Source organism: Triticum urartu, chromosome 4A (assembly GCF_056163025.1).
Source record: "Triticum urartu cultivar PI428250 chromosome 4A, HENAU_Tu73, whole genome shotgun sequence".
Lineage (NCBI taxonomy): Eukaryota > Viridiplantae > Streptophyta > Magnoliopsida > Poales > Poaceae > Triticum > Triticum urartu.
Window position 1 is genome coordinate 428,575,216 of NC_141876.1, and position 8,732 is coordinate 428,583,947.

Genomic DNA, 8,732 nt, shown 5'->3' on the forward strand with positions numbered 1-8,732 from the left:
GTGGCATTGTGCCGATCAAGATGCGTGGCAATGGTTCGGGTTCGACCAAGCCCCCAAGTGATTCTATGGCCTTAGGCCGATCAAGAGGCGTGACTGGTTCAGACTTGACCATGTCCCCAAGTGATCTGGTGGCTTTCGCCTATCAAAAGGTGTTGCATCGGTTCGGACACGACCGAGCCCCCAAGTGATGTTTATAAAATTTTCAAGGGGTAAACCGGAGGCCGCTTTAAGACAGAACAACTCCGTGTAACCACGCATGATGTAAAAGAACAGATACCCCGCTTTATGAAGCAGAAGCCCCCATGTGATCAATAATATGTCAGGCCAGTAAGGCGGGATACCCATGTTTGAACCGCGCATCATGGCAGCAGGTCCTCTTCGGCAATTTTTAACCTTTTGCAAGAGATAAATTCTTCTTGAACCGGGATCTTGAACCGGATATTGAGAGCTTCAAGCTTTATGGGAGATATCTTTACCTTGAACCGGATTTTAAACCGGAATCTTTATTTTTAGCCGGAAATTTTCTGACGGCCTTTAAACTCGAACTTGCGAGAAGTTAATTCCTTTTTGAACCGGAAATTTTTAAACCAGATTGTAAATCGGAAGCATCATTGTGAGCCAGAATATTTCTGACGGCCTTTAAATTTTCATCAATATAACAGTAGCCTCCGGGACCGAGTTATCTTTCTCTCCAACGTCCTGGGGTTCTTGACTTCACTGAAAAACCGGCATATAGCTGAATCATATCATTGTAGCTCCCGAGTCTCAAGGTGACTAGAGGAGTTGGCTTGAGATTCTCCGTGTTTGACCATAGCAGAAGGTGTATATCCTTGATGTTGATAATGCGATGTGAATCCACAGAAAGTTGAGGTGACTGCGGCGGGTTATAAATGATCCCATACGAGCCGTGTCAGCAACTCGGCCAATGGTTCCTTCCAACTGGCGATTTGAAGTTTAACCAAAACTGTAGTGGCGGCGACTTGCGTGCCTGCCCATTGAGCCATCCAGTGCAGACGGCGGCTGATAATACATGATAATTTGCCTCCAATTTGTTGGAAGAAAACCGGCTTCCCAAGCAGTGACTTGCTCATACTCAAATAAACAGCTCATGCAGACAGGTGCGGCCCGGTGTGTTGATGTAGACCAGGCCGCGAGAGACGGATGGCAGAGACGACCGCAGCATCAGTGGCGGCTCCGACAGATGAGTCGGCCGCGGCGTTGTAAGCCGGTGCGGACGGGGAAAATCTTCACCGGTGTTGTAAACCGGCACGGACGGGCGAGTTAATCGCGGGTGCGGTGCTGGTGAGTCGAAGTAGTCCAGGCCACAAGGGCGGCGTCTTGCACAGATATTATTTGATCATTGTGGCGTGGTCATATGCTAGCACATGACAGTAATTACGCAATTCATATATCCATGATCCGGCCATCGGCTTTGCAATGACCAATTGTCCTGCATATAAAATGCAAAGATCAAAGTAATTGCTCTCTGACAAAAACAATATGTGCTAAGTTATACTTAGAGGGATATCACCTGATTCGCCCGAACAACAGATGAGTCGGCCGTGGCATTGTAAGCCGGTGCGGACGCGTGAACCGCTGTGAGGGCAGATGGACGAGTCGTCCACGGCGTTTGTAAAGCGGCGCGGGTGGCGATTCAAACATGATGTTGTTTAACCGGTGTAGATGCACGAATCAGCGGCAGGTGCGGACGGATGTAATCCGAACATCGGGGCAGCGACTTGCACGTATATCCGTCGAGCATCCTAGCACGGACAAACACCAATGCAAAAAGTGATGTTGATGTGCCCCCTTAGGCAACACCTTTTTGTAACGGTCCTGCAAAAATATTACAAGACCAAGTAATTGTTCTTTGATAAAAACAATATGTTTAATAAAATAAACTTTAGATGGATACCACCTGACTGTCCGGATGACGGATGATCCGTTCAATGCAACAGAAGCGGCTCAGATAGACCGGCGACTGACGGATCAACACGGCCGGGGCGGCTCAACACAGCAGCGAAACAAAGGCAACCATGGCGGCGACTCAAATGTTGCGGTGACAAGGTCACTCGGGAGCAGGCCAGGACGGGCCGCTCGACGGAGAGGATCCGGCAAGGTCCAATGGCAACCCTGGATGGGAGGCGATCTGGACAGGAGGTAGGGAGGCCGCGGCGGCTTCGGGCTGGTTGGTATGGCGACTTGCAGGGGCGGCTCAAGGCCGGTCGGCGCTGGCCGGCACTCCGCAAGGGTGAAAACGGCAGCGGAGGCGAAAAGCACCGCGGGGCTCAACAAGGCGGCTCGAGATAACGGCGAAGTTGGCCAGGTGCGCTCGACGGCCGGCTTGACGCAGTCCGGCTCAGCGTGAGGTCGCAGGGCCTCCTGAAGCCGCAGTGGCAGCAGCCCGGGTCAAGGCGCGGTGGCGGGTTGAAGAAGAGGCCGTGCCGACAAGGACCATGGCCCAGCGTAAGGTCGCGAAGCGAGGCGTGCGGGTGATGCGGTAGAGGCCCGACAGCGGCCGGTGACTTGCGGCGGCAGCAAGCATAGCTCGCAGTAGAACCGACAGAGGCTGTGGCTGTAGAAGTAGTAGCGACGCAGAGGCAAAGAGATGCCAAGGCGACAGGTCATGGCGTCGAGGTGAGCCGGGGAGGTGGAAGCCGACGAAGCGGCCGGAGTAGCTGTTGCGCGGGAGCGGGGACTCGCAGGGGCGGTCGAGCGTGATAAGCCAGCACACAACCGGCGAAGCAAAACAACAGCGGTGGAGGCGAGTCCGTGTCTGCATCTTCTCCTTTTTTTATACATCCCTTTGATTTCTGTGTCCATACTGTACTAACATTAGACCCCGTGAAAAATTCTTCTGAATCCCAATCAATATTGGGGGCTGCCTTTGTTATACTTAATCCTTCCTTGAAGTTTATGCGTGTACAGTGTCTGTACTAATTGACGTTTCTTCACGTGCAAGAGCTAGGGAGTCCATCAGACTTGGAAAACGGGGCTGAAGTATTTGGACCCTTGATCCCTGTGTGTACGCTAGGTCAGACCCAGAGATTTCTCGGGGCTGAAGCAACCGTCTTGATCGCCGTTGTATGTGTTGAGTTGCATCACACCGAATCGGTCAACGTGATTGAGTAGAAAACGGATCACCACTATTCAGACTCCATACGGATGGAAAAAACAAATTGTGGGTCCTCCGACGGAAGGATTTGGCAAGGTCGTCACGCGATTTATTTATTTTTGTTCCACCGGGCTATCCTCGAGATCTGTTCCGCCAGGTTTTTCCGCCGGTTTGTCCGGCGAGATTATTCTTGATGAAATCCTTTGCAGCAAATTCGTCATCTGACCCTAGTCAGATCAGACGACGAGATACTTCTGCGGCAGCTCTTTTTCATCTAACCAGTCCGTGATCTCCTCGAACCCTAGGAAAGCTCCCTCCAAGAATTCAACACCACCGTACGCAGGCCCCACGGTGGGCGCCAACTGTCGTGGAATTGTCACGGCAGATGTCCTTAGTGTCAGGACTTAGTCGCGAGGCCAACACATCTATGTGGTAGCTTGAGAGGGGTTGAGCGGGACGAGAGACGCGATGTTTTACCCAGGTTCGGCCCCACACGGTGGAGGTAAAATCCTACATCCTACTTCATTGATATTGATGATGATGATCACGGTTACAAGAGTGCTCTATCTTGAGAGCTATTGTCTAAACCTAACTTGTCCAACCTGTGGAACTTGTGAATCTTGTCCCCTTTTGAGGAGACCTGCCCCTCCTTATATATGTTGGAGGGGCGAATTACATGTAGAGTCCTATTAGGGTTAGGACTAATCTATCCTAATACAAACCGGATACAAGTCCAGGTCTTAGCTCCTTTGTAAGATAAATGTTCTTTGTGCTTTCCTCATAAACCGGCCCACCATTAAACGTGAACCGGCCTTCTGGGCCATGGGCCTCATCATCCATCTGACCCACCCGCCGGGTTACTAATGAACCGCCAAGACCGGGCGGGTAGCCCGTGAACCGCCAAGCTCCGGGCGGGTTACCAGTGAGTCATCCAGTCCGGCTGGTTTATACTTCCGGCCGGTTTATGCCACGCGGTATATCCCCGACAGTGTCCTCCATAAGCTTCGGAGTGAGACTTACGTAGGATCTGTTCCTGTTCATGCTCAGGTACACAACGTCTAATAAAACCATTTACTCCTTCTTTATAAAGATGTGGGTCATCCCAGAAGTAATGTCTTAAATCATAGAAGAACCTTTTCTTTTGCTTTAATGTCCTTGGGACAAGGCATCTTTTCAATAGCATCAACTTTAGCTTTCTCAACTTCAATACCTCTTTTAGAAATTTTATGCCCCAAGACAATACCTTCATTAACCATAAAGTGGCACTTCTCCCAATTCAAGAGAAGGTTAGTTTCTTCACATCTCTGTAAAACTCGATCAAGGTTGCTCAAGCAATCATCAAAAGAGGATCCATAAACAGACAAATCATCCATGAAAACTTCACAGATCTTTTCACAAAAGTCGGAGAATATAGCCATCATGCATCTTTGAAAGGTAGCAGGTGCATTACATAAACCAAAAGGCATAAGTCTATAAGCAAAGGTACCGAAAGGGCAAGTAAAAGTAGTCTTTTCTTGATCATCAGCTGACACAGGAATTTGAGAGAAACCAGAATAACCATCTAGAAAGCAAAAAAGTGTATGTTTGGATAATCGTTCTAGCATTTGATCAATAAAAGGTAAAGGGTAATGATCTTTTTTAGTAGCTTTATTTAATTTGCGGAAATCAATTACCATCCTATAACCTATAATAATTCTTTGCGGAATCAATTCATCTTTATCATTAGGAACGACAGTAATACCTCCCTTCTTAGGGACACAATGGACAGGGCTTATGCACTGACTATCAGCAACGGGATAAATTATACCTGCTTCAAGGAGCTTTAATATTTCCTTTCTTACAACTTCTTTCATCTTAGGATTTAGCCGTCATTGGTGATCGATAACTGGTTTGGCATCTTTCTCCAAATTTATTTTGTGTTGACATAGAGTGGGACTAATGCCCTTAATTAAGATCATCAAGAGTATATCCAATAGCACCATGGTGCTTCTTCAGGGTTTTCAATAATCTCTCTTCTTCATGCTCTGAAAGGTTATCACTAATAATAACAGGATATATCTTCTTTTCATCAAGATAAGCATATTTAAGAGTATCAGGCAATGGTTTGAGATCAAACACGGGATCACCCTTGGGTGGAGGAGGATCCCCTAGGATTTCAACAGGCAAGTTGTGTTTCAAAATAGGTCCCTGTTTAAAGAATACTTCATCTATTTCCCTTCTTTCATTCATGAACATATCAGTTTCATGCTCTAGCAAATATTGTTCTAAAGGATCAGTAGGAGGCATGACAATAGAAGCAATACCAATAATTTCATCTTTACTAGGCAATTCTTTATCATGGGGTTGTCTACAAAATTTAGCAAAATTAAACTCGTGAGACATATCCCCTACACCAACAGAAACAATATCCTTGTTGCAGTTTATCTTAGCATTAACAGTATCCAAGAAGGGTCTACCAAATATAATGGGACAAAAGTCATCTTATGGGGAACCGAGAACAAGAAAATCAGCAGGGTATTTAACTTCCCCACACTAGACATCAACATCTCTTACAATCCCAACTGGTGAAATAGTATCTCTATTGTCAAGCTTAATTGTAACATCTATCTCTTCTATCTCAGCAGGTGCAATATCATGCATAATTTCTTTGTATAAGGAAGGAGGTATTGCCCTAGCACCCATATCACATAAGCCATGATAGCAATGATCTCCTATTTTAACAGAAATAACAGGCATGCCTACAACAGGTCTATGTTTGTTTTTAGCATCAGGTCTAGCAATTCTAGCAGCTTCATTGCAGAAGTAAATAACATGCCCATCAATATTCTCGGCCAAGAGATCTTTAACCATAGGAATACTAGGTTTTACTTTAATTTGCTCAAGGGGTTTAGGTGTCTTAATATTACTTTTGTTAACCACAGTTGAAGCTTTAGCATGATTCTTTATTCTAACAGGGAAATGTGGTTTCTCAATATAAGCAGTAGGAACAACAGGATCATCATAAGTGATAGTCTTTTCTTCAACTTTAATAGGTGCAACTACTTTTACTTCAATGGGAGGATTATATTTAAACCACTTCTCCTTAGGGAGATCATCATGAGTAGCAAAGGATTCACAGAAAGAAGCTACTATCCCAGAGTCAAGTCCATATTTAGTGCTAAATTCATGGAAAGCATCGGTATCCATAAAAGATTTAACACAATCAAACTTATGTGTTATACCTGACTCCTTACCTTCGTCGAGGTCCCAATCTTCAGAGTTGCATTTAATTCTTTCCAATAAATCCCATTTGAATTCAATAGTCTTCATCATAAAAGATCCAATACAAGAAGTATCGAGCATGGAGCGATTACTGAGAGAAAGTCGAGCATAATTTTTTTGAATAATCATTTCTTTTGAGAGCTCATGATTGGGGCATGAATATAACATTGACTTAAGCATCCCCCAAGTTTGAGCGATGCTTTCTCCTTCGTGAGGCCAAAAATTATATATTTAATTACGATCATGATGAACAAGATGCATAGGATAAAACTTCTGATGAAATTCCAATTTAAGTCGCTTGTAGTCCCATGATCCCATATCATCACATAGCCTATACCATGTCAATGTCTCTGCCTTAAAAGATAAAGGGAAGACCTTCTTCTTGATAACATCATCGGGCATACCTGCAAGCTTAAATAATCCACAAACTTCATCCACATAGATTAAGTTTAAATCGGGATGCAATGTTCCATCTCCTGCAAAAGGATTAGCTAGCAGTTTCTCTATCATACCCGAAGGAATTTCAAAGTAAACATTTCCAGTAGGTTCAGTAGGTTGAGGAGCAACTCTTTTCTCTACTGGTCAGGGTGAAGATACCCCGAACAAGCCCCTCAAAGGATTGTGTTCCATAGTAATAAGTGACAGTAAATTTCAGCACACTATATAAATTTTTCCTTACCAAATTCCACCTACCAAAGGCGCTTCACTCCCCGGCAACGGCGCCAGGAAAGAGTAAGAGTGTCGAACCCAACGAGGAGGAGAAGGAAATGATAAGCAATTTTTAGTAAGGTATTCTCTGCAAGCACTGGAATTATTGATAACAGATAGTTTTGCAATAAGGTAATTTGTAACGAGTAGCAAGTAATAAAAGTAAATAAGGTGCATCAAGATGTCCCAGTCCTTTTTGTAGCAAAGGACAAGCCTGGACAAACTCTTATATGAAGGAAAGGGCTCCCGAGGACACATGGGAATTATCGTCAAGCTACTTTTCATCATGTTCATATGATTCGCGTTCGGTACTTTCATAATTTGAGATGTGGGTGGACCTGTGCTTGGGTACTGTCCTTACTTGGACAAGCATCCCACTTATGATTAACCCCTATTGCAAGCATCCGCAACTACAATAGAAGTATTAAGGTAAACCTAACCATAGCATGAAACATATGGATCCAAATCAGCCCCTTACGAAGCAACGCATAAACTAGGGTTTAAGCTTCTGTCACTCTAGCAACCCATCATCTACTTATTACTTCCCAATGCCTCCCTCTAGGCCCAAACAATGGTGAAGTGTCATGTAGTCGACGTTCACATGACACCACTAGAGTGATGACAACATACATCTCATCAAAATATCGAACGAATACCAAATTCACATGACTACTTATAGCAAGACTACTCCCATATCCTCAGGAACAAATGTAACTACTCACAAAGCATATTCATGTTCATAATCAGAGGGGTATTAATATGCATAATGGATCTGAACATATGATATTCCACCAAGTTAACCAACTAGCATCAACTACAAGGAGTAATCAACACTACTAGCAACCCACAGGTACCAATCTGAGGTTTGGATACAAAGATTGGATACAAGAGATGAACTAGGGTTTGAGATGAGATGGTGCTGGTGAAGATGTTGATGGAGATTGACCCCCTCCCGATGAGAGGATCATTGGTGATGACGATGGTGATGATTTCCCCCTCCCGGAGGGAAGTTTCCCCAGCAGAACAGCTCTGCCGGAGCCCTAGATTGGTTCCGCCAAGGTTCCGCCTCATGGCGGCGGAGTTTCTTCCCCAAAGCATGCTTATGATTTTTTCCTCGACGAAAGACTCCATATAGCAGAAGATGGGCATCGAAGGGCCACCAGGGAGCCCATGAGGTAGGGGGCGCTCCCAGGGGGGTAGGGCGCGCCCCCACCCTCGTGGCCAGGGTGTGGCCCCCCTCTGGAACTTTCTCCGCTCAGTATTTTTTATATATGCTGGAAATAACTTCCATGAAGTTTCATGACTTTTGGAGCTGTGCAGAATAGGTCTCTAATATTTGCTCCTTTTCCAGCCCAGAATCCTAGCTGCCGGCATTCTCCCTCTTCATGTAAACCTTGTCAAATAAGAGAGAATAGGCATAAGTATTGTGACATAATGTGTAATAACAACCCATAATGCGATAAATATCGATATAAAAGCATGGTGCAAAATGGACGTATCAACGGGCCACCGTATTTCACGAAAAAAACATTTCCCCTGATTGCTGGGACCCACCAGCTACATCTTCGCATGCAAGGAAGTGCCTGACAGTCGGGACCCACCTGGTCGAAGCGTACGTAGGGTTGTCATTCTGGTCATGAATGTGTAC